Raw genomic sequence first — 20967 nt, 5'->3', positions numbered from 1 at the left:
GCACTAGGTTCTTTCCAGGATTGGAATGAGAGCTGGAAATAATACAGGTATCTCTGATACATACGAACATGAAAATGCTAGCAGTTATTATTATGGCTATTCTATACTTCCTCCAAATGAATTAGCACAGGTGCTGTGCTACTATTATAAATTCTGTTTTGTGAGAATATGTGCTCTCCAATTTCAGTTCCTAGTGTGACTCTTTACTACTTAGAGAAAAAAAAGAGGGAAAATAAGGGAGTGAGAAGAGGGGAGGGGACAGGGAAGGGGAGAGAGAAGGGAAGGGAGAACCCAATTTGCTGAGGCTTTTGGAGAAAGTTTCCCCTGCAGAGATCTAAAACCCCTGACCTAGAATTGAAGCCCCTTCAACAGAAGTGAAATCTTCCCTACTCAGATGTATACACCAAGGCTCGTAAGCTGTAGGTCATTCTCCTAGACGGACACTTGATGTTGAAATGGGCCCTTTCAACTGTTCTAGCTTATTTAAGATTGGGTACGTGCCACAGAGGAATAAGGGGCACTCATTTATCTATTGGGAGACTCAAATCTGCTTAAAGCTCCCTGGAGTTTTTGGAATAAACAGCAAGAAGAGACCCAAAAAGTGCACTTGGAGGTTTTTTCTGACTTGAAGCATTTGGAAGGGAACTTGGTGGAGTTGGAAACAGTGACTGTTGCTTTGAGGACCCCCTCCCTCTGTTTGCTCTCCATCCTTTGCCCAGCTGCTCTAGCAGCTTATCACCCACCAGAGTTCCCAGAGTTTTGTACCCTTAACTTGTGAGTTTTTATACAAGATCATTCTCTTTTTCTTTTTTTTTTTTCTTTTTATGAAAGAGCAGAGGCCCTACTTGCATAGTGGACCCCATGAAATAGCTACATTTTAATTAAATTTACGCAGTTTTTATGACACCAGTGGGGTAGTCTTCACTACCAGCCAGAGAAACCCCAGAGCCATCAAATGTACTTCACCAGTAATTAATCTCTAATGCTCGATTTTGTAAGATATGTAATAATGCTGTCTGGATAGAAATGAGAGCTACAGAGAAGAGTCATATTAAAGATGAAGAGAGAAGCTTTAGGAGGAATTGGTTTTCAAGAGAGCAACTAAGTGTGCACTTTATTAAAAGGAAAAGAAATGATGGGAATATCTTACATTAAGTAAAAATGCCTGATATCTTCAATTTTTCACTTTCTTTTATTTTGCCCCAGACAAATGTTTCAGGGTTTGTTTTTATAATACATACCATGTGTAATGTTTGTAGCTTCATAGATTTAATATTTGGGAAGGGGAAGATTTTCTGTATTCAGAAATTGAGAAAGAGAAATTACTCCACACTGTGACTAAATCCTTCAATAGAATTGAAATCTTTTCTTGAAAATATTTTGAGAAATTATTTTCAACAGTGTTTTTTTTTTTTAAATTACCAAGCTAACAAAAGACATAATTAAATGACTTTAAATCACATTTGCAGCACATTGTAGTATTCACTGAAACCCGTGTAGTAAGTTCCATAGTAGTATTCACTGAACCCCAAAATGGATCCTATCACTTGATCTCTCCCAGCAGGAGGAGGGAAGAGAAAGCATGATTCCCACTTCACAAGTTAGGAAATGAGGAACTGCAGTGATTAGTTGCTTGGCCAAGGTCAACCAGGTGGTGAATGAAGACTCTGACTTTTGGTTGATAAGCTAACATTGTCACTTCTAGACATACAAAAATTTTGGATAGAGTCCAGAGTCACTGAAGTGGTCATACAAGAGTACCAAAGAGTTAACCTCAGTGAGAGAAGACATGTGGGTTGATTTAGGTCTTTCACCTCCTTGGGTAAATGTTTTCCTGTATATTCTTTCTGATGCAGTTGTAAATGGGGTTTCTTATTTTTTGTTTGTTGTTAGTACATAGAAATATAACTGTTATTTGGTGTTAGTGTATAGAAATGCAACTGATATTTGTGTATAGATTTTGTAAACCGTATCTTTATGCTACAATTTGTTCAGTCACCCTGTGGGAACTTTATGCTTTTCTATAGGTAACACTCTGTCATGTGCAGATGGTGACAGTTTTACGCAGACAGGGGGAGAGTGAAAGATGCACCCACCAGCCTCCCTCCCAGGAATGTCCCAGCAGGCTCCCCTCCCTCAGGCCTGTGCTTTTAATATTAGCAAATAAGATTCTTTCACATAAAATCTGAGCACTTTTTAAATGGATGCTTTTCCACTGTGTCCCAGGGTGAGTGAATCCACATGTGTGCCCTTGAATAGTGGTTTCTCAGTTGGCTACTGCTTCCTGTCTGGCGGCTGCCAGCCCATCAGCCCTGAGTGCTGTTTGCTGTGGGCTCATCTCTCTAATGCATGTGTGAAAAGTTGGGGTGCTTGATGTGAGTCAGGAAGCTTCCACCACTGTGGAAAAGTACCTGGTTTTGAGTCTCTTCTTTCTCCAAATTGTGGTCTTCAAATTGATATTTGTGTCCGGATGTGTATACTGTAAATTTATTAGGTTGCAATTTGTTCATTAATTCTAAGCATTTCAGGGGTGGGGACTGTGTGGTTTTCTACAGGTAACATTAGGTCATGGGCAATTGGTAACAGTTTTGCACATGTGGGGCTCCAAGTGTGATTGTATCTCATTTTCTTCTGCCCACTTGGATGTGGGTTTCCCCTCTTATTTATCCAGTTTTTCGACCCCAGGAGAAGTTTTCCACATGTAGCTGTAGAGTTCGCATTTCCACAGGAGGAGGGGAGCCTCAGGATTTTCCTCCCTTTTGCTGTCTGGAGCAGGAGCCCCCTATTACTATCGTGATGGATCTCGATTTGCCCTAGTTGGTCTTCATCAGCTTTCTTTTAGTTGGTGTTCCTATGCTATTCCTATTTTCAGTATTTTTTTACTCTATTCCTTGTATTTAAGATTCCCCTGTATGTACCCGATATTTTCAACCTTTTAAAAAAATCTACTTTGTCAGTTATTCTTCCAATTATATATCACGTAGTTAGTAATCTTTACCTATCCTATCAGTTTTCTCTTTGCTTCACTCGTAGCTTTTACATTGCCCAATCTGATTTTAAACGCATGCTAATTTCATTTAACTTAAGTGGTTTTTTGAGTTTTTTTTTTTTTTTTTGGTTCAGCATTTTTGTCACTTAATTTATAAATCAGTAATTCTTAACCATTTCCAAGCAGTGCTAGAGACTGAGACTATGCCTCACATTCTTTTTTTGTCTTTTCATTTTAATTCTAGCTTAAATCCCACAAGGCATCATTATCATTGTTTGACACAATGATTATTTTATCTCTGTTGATTTTCATCTTTTTGTGCATTTTGGGGTTAATCCAGGATCATTTCCCTTCTAGCTAAAGAACCTGTTTAGTATTTACTTCAGTGTGGATACACTAGAGATAAATTCACTATGTATCAATCACTATGTATCATCCCACATAAGTTCTAAATTTGAAGTTTTTATTTTTCCCAGTACTTTGCAGATAATATTCTGTTATAGTTTTCTGAATCCCATTGTTGCTTTTGAGACACAGCCATGAGTCTTAATGTTGTGTCTTTAAAGGCAATTTGAATTTTTTCTTCTAACTGCTTGTCTTTTCTCTTTGTCTCTGGTTTTCCCCACTTTTACTGTAATGCAAATAAGTGTGTTTTCTGTAAAATCTATACTCAGTAGAGTTGTAGAGCTTCTTGACTCTGGCTAAAAGCCTTTTGATAAAAAATTAAAAAAATTTAAAAGTTTTAAAAATTCTTGCCCATTCTTTCCTTAAAAACTGTTTCTACTTCTGTTTCCTGTTAGTCTATAATTGCCTATAGGGTAGAGCTTTGACATTCCATCTCCTGTATTACTACTTTTTGTAGCTTCTCGTGTGTTTATTCTCCATGTTTCAGTTTGAATATTTTTTTGTTCACCTCTGTCCAATCTGAAATTGAACCCATGTTAAGTTCTCATTTTAAGTAATTGTATTTAATTACTAATTAATTAGTAGTTTTGGTTTCAGAATTTTTATCCAATTCTTTTTAGAGATTCCTTGCATGTGTTTTCCATTTTTCTCAAAGATATTGATCGCAATTATGTGAAACTGCTTTTTTATTTCTTTTGATTAGGTTCTTTGTTTACCTTATACTGAGTTGTCTAAGTATGAAAATAATTTCTCCCCATTCAGTGGGATGTCTTTACATTTTAATGATAGTAGGAGTGGCCTTAGCTTGGTGGTTACTTCCACGAGTACATAATTTTATTATTATTTTTAAAAGATTGATTTATTTATTTATACAAGCACTGGGTACAGTCAGAAGCGCGGGAGGGTGAGAGAATTCACCAGAGCCAGAGCAGGGAACAGAACAGGCAGACTGACGAAGTACACTGCTGAGGGGAACAGCGGGTGCAGCAGGAGAGGTCTGTCGCGCCATGTGGGAACCTCCCAGAGACTGGGGATATAACCAGTGCTGCAGAGGCTGCGGGCAGCTTCGCAGCCCAGTGCTCAACTTCTGCGCCACCAGGGGAGGCCCACGAGTACATCATTTTAAGGATAGTTTTTTGGTTGTGTGGGTTTAGTCTGAGGCAGTCCCACTTATTTTCTTTGCTTTTGTTCCCCTTAACACAAGAGTTGAGTCCTAAGCCATCCTTGAAGTCAATGCTGTGGATTTTTTCTTACGTTGTCTTTTATGTAGTCTATGGTTTGAGATCTTGCATTCTATTCATTTATCCATTTTGAGTTAATTTTTGATTATGGTGTGAGTGAGGAGTCTAGTTTCCTTTACTTAATGTGACTGTATGGTTTTCCCAATACCATTTGTTGCAGGGACTTTCCTTTCTCCAGTGTGTACCACTGACTGCTTTGTTACAGATTGATGGCCCAAATAAGTGTGGGATTACCTCAGGGCTCTTAATTCTACTCCATTGGGCTGTGAATCACACATAGGATGTGCTGAAACTTTTACCCTGCACTCATTTGCACAGCTCTCAAAAGTAATGGTCTCAAAAGGAATTGAGAATAAATATGTCCTCACTTTATATTACTCTCTAGTACATCTTTTTTTAAAGAGTAACTATTTTGATGCAATAACTTAAATGTGAAAGTAGCACCATTATTGATGATAACCAAGACACTTTCAAGTGTCCATGTATAGATAAAGAATAAAAACATGTCATGTATTTACATGTGTCAGTAGATTACTAAACAACAAAAAGGAACACTTGCTGATAAGGTCTACATCATGAAGGGACCTCAACAACTAAGTTCTTTCACACTAATTGAAAGAAGTCAGGTGGAAAATGTTGTATGTTTAATAAATCTGTTTATCTTAAATGACCACAAAAAGCAAATCTAGAGGCAGAAATTAGACTATTGATAGCTGGATCTGGGGTAGACATAAGGGTAGATGGTAAAAGGATTTTTTGGGAACAAGAAGAATGTTCTAAAGATAGATTGAAGTTGCAGTTGTGCAAATGACTAAACATTATTGAATACTTCAAATGGTTTGCGAATTATACCTCAGTAAGTCTCCCAAAAAAAAGGCAATATGTGAACATGCCTTAGTAACTGAAAATGAGTACACTGAATGTCACTTCAGGTAGAAACATAACAGCCAGCGTATAAATCATGTCCTCTCTTTTCCTGACACTGGTGTGGCAGTAATCATGTGGGGTAGCACCCTCAGCCCTGCCTCGGTGTGACAGTGATAAGCAGAGGTCCCTCTCCCCACTCCCCCATGGTGAACATGGACTATGAGCATGAGACAAACTGATATGGGATAAGCCGCTGGGGGTAAAATATTTTTTAGACACACGTACCCAAATGAGAGATGCTAACATGACATCCTTTCACTTTGTGTACCCACATTTTTTGTACCAAATAAATAGCCTATTGGAGGAACATGGGTTGTCCAGTTATCTGACCAGTTGATTAAAACTACGAGGATTCTAGTAGAAAAAACAAAAAGCCTATTTTGCCTCCTCTCTGCCACAAAACTGTGAGGTGAAACAGTAGTAAGTTTTACCTGCTTCCTGATTTTTCCAGCCTCAGTCTTGTAACAATGAGCGACAAAGCCATGCCATACTTTGAGCTCCTAAAAATAATTTCAAAATCTGACAACTGGAAGGTATCTGTGTCTTACTCTTCAGTCGAATGATTTATGCTGCTTATTTAATGACTGATGCTTTGACATCATCATCACACAGCTGCAATTGCAAATACAACCACATCATTATATTTATGTCGGAGGCAAGCATTTTTGTTTTTATACTCTGTATTTAATTCATTCAACATCTTTTTTACTTCATTGCCCCTCTCTCCCCTGGCAAATATCAACTCATGCACCGAGCTTAGAGAGCTGTCAGAATCTGTGAGATCTGCTGAGGGTCCTAAATTTGGCAGAAAAAGCCTCCTCAACCCCTCCCCAAATAAATAAGCCAAATGCTGGCTTGCTTTCCCCCACAACTCCAAATTTGCAAAAGTCCTTAAACTCCTTCCTTCTCCCTTCAACTCTCAAGGGGAATTGCACTGATAAGGTTTCTGTTCATCAAAAGAGTAGAACGGCAGTGGCTCTGCTATTCCCAGGACACCTCCTTCTGGAAAAGGGCGGCTTTTCCCCTGAGAAGCTATTATAAAGAACAGGAGTTCTCCAGCTCCCATCACGAATGTATCACTCCACTTCAGTTATTGTTTCTATGGATTCCTTTTCTTCCTGTCTCTTTCCCCCACCCTCAAGCAATTTTTAAAATCCAATACCTAGGGAGTTTCAAATTGTATCTGACCTATTGATTCCACGAGATGGCCATGTCCAATGGGCATGCAATACAATATACAACCTGGAGCCCAGAGAAAGGCAACTCACTGATGAAATGAGGGCCGGAGAACAGTAAACCACATTTTGGAGTTTCTAGGAAAATGAAAGAAATAGTAAATATTTTGATTGAGAGTTGGAAATGAGAGGGTGTATGGAAAGAATCTACGTAAAGTGTAAAACTTGAAGTAGGTCCAATATATTGCTTTTATTAATATGTCAGGCATGTGCGGCTAGAGATAGATATCTCTAGTCTGTATTTTACTGTGCTTTGTTGCGGCATACACCTCTAATCAGAGTATATTTAAAAGCGAGGAGGGCATTATATTAAAACCTGTTCTCGTCTTTTTGCAGCTCTGGGAAAAGGTTTTGTGGGAGGTAGCAGGAACACCTCAGAATCAAACACTGCTTAACCCAGCCAGTGAGGCAGGATATCTATGAAAGAGTGTGCTAGAAAGCAGCATTCTTGGCCGCCTACACTGGGCATGAGTGTTTGGTCCAAGATAACTACCATGTCATGGACCAAGATCCTTTAATTCTGTTTAATTCAACCAAATCTTTATTTTGTGCTAATCTGGCAACCCAGTGACTATATTAGTCTCTCTGGGGACATTAAAAATATGTAAGACATGGTTCATAACCTCAAGGAGTTAAGAATATAATTGAAGAAGCTTATAGCCAAATTGACTTTATTATAAACTGGGATGATGTTACAGATTGCTGTAAGATACATCCTTTTTTTAATTTTCTTGAGCATATTAACTTGGGCAATCAAGAAATAGTCATACCTTGTAGGAAAATTAGGATGTACACAGAAAATGGAGACACAGGCTTTTAATTGTGCCCCAAGCATACAGCCTCCTTTTCCTCTGTTCTTCTGCAGAGAACGTGGAGAGACCTCCAGGATTAGATATGTAATGTGTGGCCGCTCTTCAGTAACCACTATTGAACTTCAAAATGAGTTTAGTCATTAGCTTTGACAAATGAGGAGCCTGTTATTGATTTTTACACATGTCTATCATGGGATCTATTTAAAAAGAACAGTCAATTCCAAGAAAGATTATGTTAATCTTATTGGTTTGATTTCCTAAAGGGAGGAGGCAGAACAGGCAATAAAAGGAGAGCCCCAGAAAGTGGCCATCTCTGTATCATTTTCTTAAATCAATTTGAAAAACAATTTGGAAAAAATCAAGTGTCTTTCCTTAGAAAGCTAAGAATCTATGGATAAATCATTCCAGACACTGTTAACCAACAGCTTGCGAAGTTCACGAGAAAGGACATTGACAGGAGGCATACAATTACTAATTTATTTGTCTTTTTATGGTTCAGTTAAGAGTATCTCAGGTAGCAGAGCACATGGCAGCTCGTCAAACTTCGTAGGGTTTACCTGTCAGAGTTTTGACTCATGTAGAAGCGCTACGCGCTCACGTTTGCCCTCCCTTTCAGGAGTGTGCACACAGGTAAGACAGCTTGGTGGTAATTTTTATTTAATGCTCCCAGGGTCTGTGGCTGTACTCTTAGTGAAAGTTCTGACAATAAAATTCCACTCCCTGAAATTTCCAAGGTTTCTGCTGCAAGCACTTCTCTGCTTAAGAAGATCTTCCTCTGGGATCAGACAATTCTTTAGGGTCTGTTCTGATGCTTACTGATCCTGGAGACAGCTGTTTAGTATGTTGGAGACTGCTTTATTGTTTTGTTTTTTGTGAGCTCCACTGGAAAGGCATCTAAAAGAAAAATAAAATACAAGGAATTAACAGTGCAAAGGCAGAGCAGGGCTCCAGGGAGGCCTACATAATTCTGAACTGGCAAATAGCAAGTTGTACCCACTTTGACAGTTTTCAACCCTCTCCATGCCTCTGTCTAATCCACTCTTCACTCTAATCTAATCCTCACTCTAATTCAATCCACTCATTAAGTGAAACTACTCATTCCATAATACTCTTGAATCTCAATTCTAGAATTTCACCTTATTTTTCTAAAAATTGAGTCTTCCAGTTTAAAATTGCTTTCAGATACATTTGAGTCTTGGATTGGCTATTGTTTGATCAGAAGCCTTTTAATTATACTGGAATTATAAACCTGTTTTCACAGCACCTGAAGGTATTTGGATGGGCATTGGATGCCAGTAAAATATAATATGGCCTCTAAATGTCTCAACACAAGGCTGTCTTCTAGAAAAGCTCATCTACTAACCACATCCATCCATACAAGATGTTATCAATGAGATACTCAGAGACTAGTCATCTTATTTCAAAGGTCATGAACAAAACTACCACAATTTGATCCCCAAGGGAAACTCAAAACTTTATTCTCACAGAAAGTCTGAAGTGCTGTGACGGAAGACTCGATTTGAATCTTTCAGTTAATGATGTTATATCCTTATATTGAAAAACTTGTATGGGTCCAACATTTTGGAATTCTACCCCTAACAGCGTGAGGAATCATTTCATGAAGGAATTTTTTTCATAATATAAAAATACAGGAAGAATATAATCTCAGAATAAAGTCTAATCCTTTAAATTGCACAAGTTTTATGAAAAAACTTACATCATTGATTTTTCTGCAGGCGGAAAAAAAAAAAAAAAACAACAAAACCTCAGGGTCTTTCAAACAGCAAAATGCACACCTTACTCAAGTCATATGTAATTGATTTGTGCGTGTGTCTTTTGGAGAGTTTAGCACATCTTGCATAAATGTGGGTAGCATGCAAAAAGTAAGAGAACAGGGCCTCCCTGGTGGCACAGCGGGTTGAGCTCCGCACTGTGAAGCTGTCCGCAGCCTTTGCAGAGTGGGTTCAATCCTGGCCGGCCAGGGGGAAACCCACATGGTGCGGTAGACCTCTCCTGTCTTACCCGCTGTTCCCCTCAGCAGTGTATTTCAGTCGGCCTGTTCTGTTCCCCGCTCTGTCTCTGGTGAATCCTCTCACCCTCCCACACATCTGGCCTGTGCTCCAGTTCTTGTATTAATAAAATAAATCTTAAAAAAAAAAAGAGAGCAGGGCAAACTACACACTGAAACTTTATGTTTCTTCATGAAAGTTAGATATCATCTCCATTCCTATTGTAGTTTCCACAGCAAATCTTGCAGGTCATTCCAGGCTTAACAGGCTTCAAATGTATAATGTTCTTGTATAGGCTGACTCTGGATACTAGTGGATATTTTCTAGTTCACACTTTCATTTTAGAAAAAAGAAAAAACCCTGTGATCTTTATTTTATTTTATTTTATTTTAGTACTTGTATGCTAAGTGCCTAACTCTCATTCTATCCAGAGGATTAAATCCAAGTGTGTGGACACATGTTCTTCTCCACCCCAAGACCCGCTCATCAGTACTCCAATGTTAAAATTGGTACAAAGATGAAGATCACATAAGGAAGTCAAAGTTCTAGTCTCCCTCTATCCTTTTTTGTTTCAGTCGAATTCCCCAGGGTAATTATGACAGGTGTTTTCGTCCTGATTTTGGATGGCGGATAAGTGACTTATCTAAGAACCTATGGTAAATGGTACAGCAGAAGCTCAAATTGAGACTCCTGCCTTCATGCCAGACACCTATTGAGTTGGTAGCCGTGGTCATGCAGCCTTTGTTCTATCAGGGCCTGCATGCAAAGTGGTCCTTCGACATCCACTGCTCAGCATCTGTTGCAGGTTCAGTTAGCTTCAACCTTTTGCCTTGTGAGCATCTCTTCACATTCAGAATCCACTTGAATAGGACCTCCAGCCTTGTTTTCTCCAAATTTGCTGAATCAGTCTTTTGCCCAGATACCTCTCTCCTGACTGCCTTGCCATGTAACAGGACATGCCACAAATGGGGAAATACTAGAGCTGATATCAAACTTAGAGACAGAACACGTCTCTCTTATGGTGTGAGCTTGTGATTTCAAGATAGGTGAAGGCTTTCAGGAGCTGCTAAAAAAAGAAAGGCCCTACAAAAATCTGATTTTATAGTTCTTGTGTGTGTGTGGAGGTGTTCCCTGGTGGTGCAGGGGTTAAGGTCTCATGATAGAAAGCTATTGCCAGCCACTGCCCCTTGAGTTCAATCCCTGCCACAGAGCTAACCCACATGGTACAGCAGACCACTCCTGTCTTGCCCGCTGCTCCCCTCAGCAGTGGCTTTCAGTAGATCTGCCTATTCTGGTCCCCACTCTGTCCCTGGTGAATCCTCTCACCCCCCCCCACACACACACACACATACACACCTCTGGTCTACACCCCAGTCTATATGCATAAATAAAAATAAATCTTTTAAATATAAAATTTTTGTGGGATTTATTTTCTAAAACTGGGGTCTTGAAAGATTATCTTTCATAATTGTTTTCATAATTCTTTGCTTTTGTGATCATACAAGCTTTGTTTCTATCCTATATTAATAGATACTTGATTTGTTTTATTGGCTGGTGAACACTGAGACTCATCTCAATTTTGCAGCAAAGCATAAACGAGCTATAGGATATTTGCAAATCTCAACTGAAAGGAATCCTTCCATACTTTCTAAATTTCCATTGTTATTCAGTGACACCTATATGCTACCAAAAGGTTGTCCCTTCTGTCAGCCTATCAAATTCTTCCCGAGATTCTGTCTCTGGGTAAAAGGAGTTTTTTGAATCTTCAGAGAGAATGTTGCTTGACTTCTCCCTCCTCGCCCCCCAAAAGCATACAAAGTTCAGATAGCTACATTAGGAACAGGGCTTTCCCACCCCATTGTATCTACAGAAAAATAACACATTTCTTAGAAAACCATTTTACCCTGATAGGAATGTGGTTGTTTTAGGTCTTGAAAAATTATTCCTTACTCTGTGGTTTTTTGTGAAGTCCAGATGTTTTCAAGATGGTGTTATGTGAAAAAGCTATATATTTAGGAAGATTTGACCTCTTAGACATTCCCTGGAGGTAAATCGTTTAACACTTTGAAGTTCAAATGTGAGTATAGACATTTGTATAACAAGATTTTGCAATGTCCTCAAAATTAAAATAGATTTCAATTTACCTGTGTTTTCACTGGGATATTAAAATAACTATAAATTTCACTAAACATACAATTAAGTAATGTGATAATCAAAATGTTAACTTACTAAAATCGAAAGACATGTCAAAGTTCAGCTTTAAGAAGACTGAGAAGTCTTGTCAATATTTAAGGAAAACAGAAAATTGGCCTGAAAATTAATATTTTTTATCTGTAGAAGGATGTGGCAGTACCTCTCATTGATATGAAGATCAAGTACATTAGTACTTAAGACAATGGGACAGTGGTAATTCTGCTGACATTGGTATAGAAACTCTTACAGATTAATATTCAGCTCTTCACTTTTTGCCATCTGGCCAACATATCCAATGACCTTTTCTCAGTTATTAAACTTGACTTTTTTAGAATGTTTGACACTGTTACCATCTATTTCTTCTTGAATATTCCTCCTGTATAAACTTCTATGAAATTGGACTGACCTTTTGCTCTCACAATACCTATCCCTCCTTATTTTCTCTGCAGATTTCTCTTCCTTACCCATATACTATGTACATGATGAATCTTGAATGTCCCCATTTTCTTTCTACAACGCCTTCTTATGCTAATTTATTCTATACAGGTAATTACCTTCCAAACTACAGTCCCAAATTTGTTCTTGCCTGTTGGACATTCAATTGTAAAAGATGTCTTGAAACTTAACATTTCAAACAACAAGCATTTGTCATTTCTCCTACTACCAAAAACAATAGCTCCCACAGATTTTCATCTCTTTAGGTTTGAAATCTTAGTTATTCTTCAATTATACAACCCTCTTCTAATGACAGTGTTGTTACTAAATTGTTACATCAGTATTCTGACTCTAAACTACCACTTGAATTCCTTTTCTTTCCACTTTTTTCTGCAAATTCAGTTTTTCTCTAATCTTGGACTATGGAATAAGAACCTAAAGGATCTCTTGACCTCTAGTTTTCCCTTTGCCAATCCATCATGCTATTTCTGGTACAACTTCAAGACAAATCTCTATTTTTGAAATTCATGACAATTACACGTTACTGTTAATTCAGTTGCATATGAAAATATTCGTGCAACCACTTTTTTAAAAAACATTCACATCCTGTTAAGTTGGAAAACATATTCTAACTCAGCCATTCTGCTTTTTTTAAATTATTTTAATTTCAATTTTCAAAAATTCCTCCAGGAATTATATTTGCTTTAAAATCTCTAATGAACTATATTCTATTTGGTATGATTTTTGGCTTGATGTCCCTACTTTCCCCCTGCTTCTTCATAAACAGGAAGAGGAAGGGGCGTATAATATGCATTATACTCCATATGATCCAGCACAGGTATTCAAATAGTGAACTATTTGTGTCTACACAACTATTTATAATAGTATGAATAAAACCATATTGTCTCCCTTTTAAATCAGGTTCTTTTTTTTTCTCTGTGGTTTTTGCTCTGACATTGAAAGTCACTAATTATTTATATTTCTGCTTGTCAGCAGACATTATGACTGTTATTTGACCTGTTCTCTATCAACCAACTTTTATTTTGCTTTAAAATACTCCACTTTCTTCAATATAGTTTTGTTTTTGTGTAGAAATATATGAATATACATACATATTCATATGCACACACTTGAATGAACATATGTATCTCTATATACACTTAAGTTAGGACTGCTAGGATTTCTTCAGATGACACATTTCTTTGAATCTATGGCAATTTTTTTGTCATAGATTTTTGTGTTTAACTTTTGTCCTTAACTTTGCACATCCCCTTGGTAACCTGCTTGATGCTACATAGTCAGAAATCAGTAAAAGTTCAGTGTCTCAATTTTTAGTAAGTTGTATTTTTTAAAAACTCAGAATATATAGACTTGATTATTTTTTATATTTGAGTTACAGAAAATTTTAATACAGTCATATGGGAACTAAAAATGGGACTGTTTTTTACTTCTCAATTAAATGTATCTCTAAGTCACATAAAGCAGGGGAAAAAAAAAAGGTTTAAACAGTATTTCAATGGGGGTGGGCAGTTTATTCCCTTAAAATCAAACTGAGGAATCTGTAGAATGTCATGTACAGTTAGGAATTTAGAGTTCTCCTGAAGCTGGCAAACATCTGCATCTTCCACATCTGGGGCAGCATCTGTACTAGGTTGTTAGAAGAATAAGAAAACAAGAAAATTGGGTAAACACCTCAGCATAATATCAAATTCCACAAATCTAACAAATGTATTTATTGTCGATCAAGTAGCAAAAAAAAAAAAAAAAAAAATCCATGTGAGGCCTATACAAAGATGCTTGATAATTACTTTTCTCAACTCCCTATAGAAAAGGCCATATTTCAGACCTGGGAATAACAAGCTTTTGCATAACAGCACAGGGGCCTATAAATAAGAAACTCATTAAGCTACCTGTAGCAGGCCTCTACCCCAGTCCTACACTGGCTTGGGGAGCTTAATGAGGTGATAATGAGGAGAAAATGGTTTAGCTCCTTTTTGGCCTGGTTTGCGATGGGTAGGGAAATCCTGGTCTTCAGTGAAACAGTCACCATAGAGCCCAATTCATCATTCAGGGTGGGTCTATACCAGAGAAATAATTTGCTTCTGGGCCCTGAAGTTATTTGGCTTCTCTGTCTATGGAAACAAAGCAAGCTATTCATTCACATTTGAAGGGACTGTCCGAATAACACCAATAAAGGGTGTTAAACTAGCTGGTCATTAGCATTTGAAGGGAATGGCAAAATAACAACAACAAAGGGTGTTAAACCAATCCACATTGTAGGTAGGGGGTGGGAGCACTGTGCAATTCTAAGTGGATTAATGCCAGTATTATTTTCTCACTATGAGCCCAGTCTCCTCTAAGATTTCATATTTATTCACGGCTGGACCAAACCTTCTTAGCCGAGCTCCCCCCTTCTTTATCCCCCATAAAGAAACTAAGGCGTTGAGCTGGGGTTAAGAACATAACATTTAACATATGAGAAGTCAGTTGATACCAAATGCTGGCCTCAGTTTCCCTCAGCCAATAAAAGGACACAGTTTGATGAGAAGGAAAGTGGTTTAATTTCCTGATAACCTGAGGAGGGTGGCAGACTAGAAGACCACTGTCCTACTCTTGGGCAAAGAGCAGGGATATTTATACAAGGAGTAAAACAAAAGGGAGGTAGAGGTCTGCAAATGTGAGGGAGCTAGGCAGGGTCCTCATGTCCCTTTGATGCAGGCATATGGAGATTTCATGTGGGTGCCAGGCCAGCTTGCTTTGTTAACACCTGATGTTTAACTTAGATGTTTAACTTATCCTCTTAGGGGATGTCCTTCCTTTTCCTTAAAATGCAAGAAGACAAACTTGTTAAATGCAACAGATAGGAAAACTTATCCAATGGGGCAGGAAGAGTGACTGGTCCTGTTTCACTGCATCACAGACAGATCAGATCACCATACTATTGGGCATCCAGGCCTCAGTGCCAAATTCAGTAGGATATTCTATGGCATCCCCAAGAAGGGTCCAGGAAGAATGGACCAGTGATTAGTGTCATTTGATGTAAGTTTTTCTCAGTTACCTTAAATGCTGCCACCAAGACCTTAAGAGTAACAGAAAAAAACAAAGAGAAAGGTATAATCAGAATCTCAAGAAGAAAATACCCCAAGGATCCCTCAGTCCCACATTTCAACAAAAACAGAAATCCTCTTTAATATCCTGTAGAGGACATTAAACCACTAATTGAAAGCAGCCCATTAGGCCGGGAAAAACCCCCTGCTAAGTTAGAGTGGGTGTTACTACTGTCCTACCAGGTAGAAAGTGACCAGATGATACATGTGTTACATAATTCCATGACATAATCTTTTTTATTCTTAAAATATTTCTTGTAGATGCATGATAAAAAGTCTCATTTTGTAGAATTGTCAAGAAGCAGGGGAAAAATCCCCTAACACTGGGTTCTTCTTGCGCTGGACAAGTAATCAAGACAGTACCAGTTGGCGACCTCTTTGCTGGCCTGAGTTTGAGCCTGGCCAGGATGCTAAGCCACATATGGCTCACAGACCTCTCCTGTCTCACCCCTCAGCAGTGTATTTCAGTAGATCCACCTGTTCTGCTCCTCACTCTGTCTCTGGTGAATCCTCTCACACACACCCCCCACACACACCCCCAACCCCACACCTCTGGCCTACTCCTCAGCTCTTGCATGCATAAATAAATACAATTTTTTTTTAAAAAAGGACAGTATCAGTTGGGTTACCAAAGGAAAAATCAATTTACATGGTTGTAAATTCTAAAGCAAAAGGGAGCAGACCAAGGGTATTTATCTTGTCTTAAAGAGTCCAGAGAGTCAAGGAGGGAGAAGTAGGGAGGACTTCATAGGACAAGAAGATGACCTCATTCTTTTACTGAGTGTAAAAGATGAGCTTCTCAGAGGGGATATGTTCACTAATAAACTTATACCTGGATGAGCCTCTCCCCCACCCCCCTGCAGTCTTTCTCCTATATCATAAAATAAGGGATCAGTGATTGCTTCCAAATTAATTTATTAAGATCGATCCTTTGGTTAGCAAGTGTGTATATATATGTGTCTTGCTAAAGAGAGCCTGTCATTGAGTTTCTAAAGTCAGTCTCCAAAAATGCATTGTGAGTGTTGTAAAGTTTTGACTTAGACATTTTAATTCTAATCTAGTTGGAGTTGATTTTATGGTGTAAAGCTATATATTAATATATCTTCATTTGTCCATGATCGGCAATACCACCTATGTCCTGCAGCAATTTTCCATAGAGACGTGTGTCTGTCATTGGTTGCTCTTTTAGTTGCATGTATCTATTAGTCTAACCCTGCACTAATTACTTACTGCCTTAATTACCATAGCTTTATGATGAATTTTAATATTCTGGTTAAGTCCCCATTTTCTTTCTCCTCTTCATGAATAGCCAGAATTTTCTTAGTCTTAGCTCACTCTTACACCTTTTAGGATCAGTTTGTCCAATTTCTTTAGGGTTTAGACCAAAATTGCATTGAAACTTCTTAATAATTTTTTAGGGTTAGAATCTATAAATACAGCATTGTTCCTTATTGAGATTTTTAATTGTTTTTGTGTGTTTTTAATAAAAGTTTTACACATTTTTATAAGATTTACTGTCTATTTTAGTATTGCATGTTCTGGTTTCATTTTCTACATATTTTTTTTGCTGTTGTGTGCAAATATAATGGAGTTTTTGTACACTGATCCTATATCTATGAGTATTATTAATTGAGTCTTCCAAAAATTGTTCTGTAGGTACTTTATCTATGTTGAGACATGATTTTTTTCTTCCCTTCAAAACTGACAATTTTTTCCTTTTATTGTGTGAGTTAGGAATTCTAAGACAAGGTTTTCAACAGTAGGTGTTAGTGGACATCTATTCTGATATTAACAGTTATGATTCTGATGTTTTACCATTAAACCTGTTTATCTTGTTTGAAAAAAAACTTTTAAAAAATTTATATTGAATTTTGTCAACTGCTTTTTTCTTTTTCTGTTTAAAAAATGATTTGAGTGTTAAATAATCTGCCTATATGGTAAATTGTATTTACCAGCATTAAATCATCCTTGAATTTACATAATAAATGTAAATAGGCATTTGTTTCTTTTTTCTTGTTTTTCATATAAATTCATGAACAAAATAGGTTTGTGATTTTCCTAATTTGGACTTTTTGGACTAATTTTGGACTAATTTTCCCTTTTTAGACTTTGATTTCAGAATTATATTAATCTAAAACAACTGCAGTGCTCCCTCCCCGCACCTGCATTTTTTATGTTCTCTGGAAAAGTTCACATAGATTGAAATAGTGCTTTCCTTGATCTTTGGTAGAATTCCTGGTAAAAAACCATCTAGTCCTAGTTTTTAAATACTCCAACAAATACTGAGTATTCAGTTTTCAATGTCATTTCAAGATATTTGTAATAAATGATTATTTGGAATAATTTCTTTAAGAAATATCTAATTTTCAAATCCATTGCCATTCACAATTCTGGGTTGTATTTAATTCTAGTCTGTGTACAAATATTTCCCAATTTCTTTCTAATATTATTTAATGTTGTCAACTTTTTCATTTTTTGAATCACTTTTACTTGGTGTTCTATTAAAGAACTATTTCTTTGTAGTGCTCTTTTGCATTTTTGCATTTTTCTTTAGAAATTAGAACACTTTGTTTCCTACTGCTTTGTTTATCCACTATATTTAACTTTTTTATTATTTCCCAACAATTTCTTGTGTTAGATATTTAGGTTGCTATCTTTCAGCATCTTAGAAATAAGTTAAGGCTATAAATGTCAAGTTATGAAACTTTTGCTGCATTCTATTAATTTTGTAAAGCATTTTAATTACATGCAGTTTTTTTAATTTAAATTATGTTTTTATATTCCCCATACAATTACAACCCCCTTATTTTGACCCCAATCCCTCCTTTCCCCGCCCCCCACCCCCCATAGAGTGTCTCTGGTTCATAGTTGTTTGCTGATTTTGATTTTTTCTTCCTTATAGTCATTCTTTTTCCTGGTCCCTTATTTAAGTTTTCTAGATTCCTGCTATGAGTGAGACCTACATGCAGTTTTAAGTTGTTTTTTCCTTAAGTCCTTGTTTTGTTATTTAGACTGAAAGTTATCTTGAACTACATTAGTTTCCAAATCATGTTTTAAAAATACATCTTTCAGTTATTAATTCCTAATCAAATTGGATTACCATTTAAAAAAAAAAAAAAGCACAGGCTTATGGTATAGTTCTTATTCCAGAACTAGTATTAACATTTACCCCAAGGGCAGCATTTACTTCCTTATTTGCTTGTATCTTGACATGTTTACTCATTTCTTTTTTATTTATCCTTAAAAAACTGTCCCTTTTTTCATGTTATTTCAGCAAGGCACTAGGGCATCTTTGTGCTAGTGTACCCAGAAACTAGTTGTTTTCTAAAAGTGAAGCGTTCCATAATGTCTGTTTAATATCTAACAAACTTAGAATCTCCTTTTATTACTTCTTGAAAATTTTCATTCACAAAGTGAAGTGAAAATGCAAGGCATTTAAAAGTTTGAAATGTCCAGTATTTTCACATATTCAGCCCACTCATCTCTTTTTTGTTCCTCAGCTGCATGCTGGGAAGAAGACTAATGTGGAGTCCTAGTCTAAAAAGGTATACTTTTAGTTAAGTTTGCTGAATTTCAGACTCACACCATCTCTGGTGTAGGTAATTATGTATATTGATCTAAAAGACCTTCCTTTCCAGCTTTTAGTGAAAGACAAGTAAATAGTATAGATGGTGTTGTCAAATCTTCTTGGCTGTATAAAGAGGTGATTGGAATAAATGAATTCTAAGATACTTTCCAGTTCTAAGAAAACATCTGTGTCTAAATATAATAGTATTTCACATGAATTACCTGCCAGAGAGTTAAGTAAACATTGCATTTTTCCTATTAATGGAGTAACAACATCTAAAGTATTTTTTTCCTAACCTCTAGTCCTTACAATAATCTAATGCTGCCTCAAGTCACTAATAATTGTTGTTGTATCTACCTGTCGTTTATGAATTGAGATTTAGTGCAATCTTTGTTAGTAAATGCAGATGGATAATCCATCCCTAAAATCAAAGTTCAAGAATGTACCCTTGGAACAGGACTCCAGGGACCGAGCAACAGCTCCTCTGGCTGCCCATAACCAGACAGTTCAGAAAGAACAGGTTTATTGAATTGAAGCAAATTTGACCCAGTAATATTTATGAAGTCAGAAACCACGAAGAGGAAACAGAGTTTGTAAGGTTAAGAAAATATAAGGAGTGGCCTTGAAAATAATTGGTCCTGGATTGCGGAAACAAGTAACCAAGGCGGATTTATGAGAATTATAGGTACTGTATACACATGTACCCTCATACACATAGATGTGCAAAGTAGGCACACACACAGATTGGTGGAAAATGGACTTCTATGAAAGTCTAAGAATATATTTTTGTAAAAGTACTTGAAATTAGATTTTCTTTTTGTTCAGAATTTAAACAGTGCAAAATAGTCTTTGGTGACTTGTGCAGGGTCTTAAATATACTCAAAGATCCACAAATAAAACTTCAGAAAATTAAACTTCAAAATACTCATTTCTGAGACCAAATTCATGGGAAATCTGTACTTGTAACCACTATTGGCTTTAATTATCACATAATAATGCAATAAAAATGATAAATAGTACTATGTAGAATTGGGATAATTATAGGTAATAATTTCACTTTCTAAAAATTAGTAAAATGATTCAAGATTGATGGACTTGTATGAATCACACTACTGTAAGATACAAAATTTGATATGTAGTTTTCAACTTGAAAGGTTGACAGTTGAAATATATGTGCATGAGTGGCTAAATGGCATATAGATATTCTTATTCAATTAGATGACCCAATAAATCAAAATCAATTTCTGCTATTAATGTTTTGGAAATAAATGAAGTTAGTGTCTTTTAATTTTGGGGGGTTGAAATTCCTGCTCATTCTCTAGTTTTCAATTATAATTGAGAAATCTTATGTCTAAGGGAATGAGAAAATGACTGGCTAATCTATCTTACAGCACTGATGGGTAAAACAGAGGTCTCTCTATGGCCTTTAAGAAACAGTGCCTTCAAAAATGGACTGAAATTTTCCCTATCACTCAGAGAAGTTTCTTCTTATGTATCAATTTTCTTATGGGGTGTGAATAGAGAGTAACAGCAGCATTGTTTGTCAATGTCCTCCTGTGATTGTTAGCAATGCATCCTTGCACATATTGTTTCAGACAAAAAATTAGTATTTTGCATTAGAAGAGGATAATTAGGCAATAAGATACAAAAGCGAGTGTGGTTATCATGAGATAAACACACACATGGGGTGTTATGAGGCACAGCCAAGTGTCTGTAATCCCTCTAGGGTATGATTATCTCGTGATAACCACACACCCTGGAGTTGCCTTATTGCTATTATAAAATATCTTTATTATAGGAAGAAATGTGCATTTTTGTGCAGAAAGGAGACGGAGCTGGCAATTTAGAATGCCGAACAGCAGTTTCAGCTGAGCTATGTGGTTTACATAGATTAATCTATCCCATTGGAATGTTTCCCCAGCCAAAAAAATGTTCCCTAAATCCAAGCAGTCATAATCTGTAGTGATGTGCAGCTATTTGGAGCATTTGAGAAATTCCCTGCCTGCTTCTTAGACTGTTGGTTTGATGGCTGCATGGGGTGAATGC

At 36.9% G+C, this 20967-nt stretch overlaps 1 long non-coding RNA gene across 1 annotated transcript in view; it reads right to left on the bottom strand.

The window, feature by feature from the left end:
• Window positions 1-8081: 8081 nt before the first annotated feature.
• The window catches only part of LOC119237897 (uncharacterized), a 126951-nt gene continuing 114065 nt past the window's right edge, over window positions 8082-20967 (bottom strand). Inside the window, exon 4 of the long non-coding RNA XR_008553804.1 lies at window positions 8082-8503. This is a non-coding gene — a long non-coding RNA (uncharacterized LOC119237897). The remainder of the gene's footprint in view (window positions 8504-20967) is intronic.

Source organism: Talpa occidentalis, unplaced genomic scaffold, assembly GCF_014898055.3.
Source record: "Talpa occidentalis isolate TD23 unplaced genomic scaffold, MPIMG_talOcc4v2.1 talOcc4.11, whole genome shotgun sequence".
In the NCBI taxonomy this organism is placed as follows: domain Eukaryota; kingdom Metazoa; phylum Chordata; class Mammalia; order Eulipotyphla; family Talpidae; genus Talpa; species Talpa occidentalis.
The sequence above is the reverse complement of the archived record's forward strand: the minus strand, read 5'-3'. Positions and strand labels throughout refer to the sequence as shown.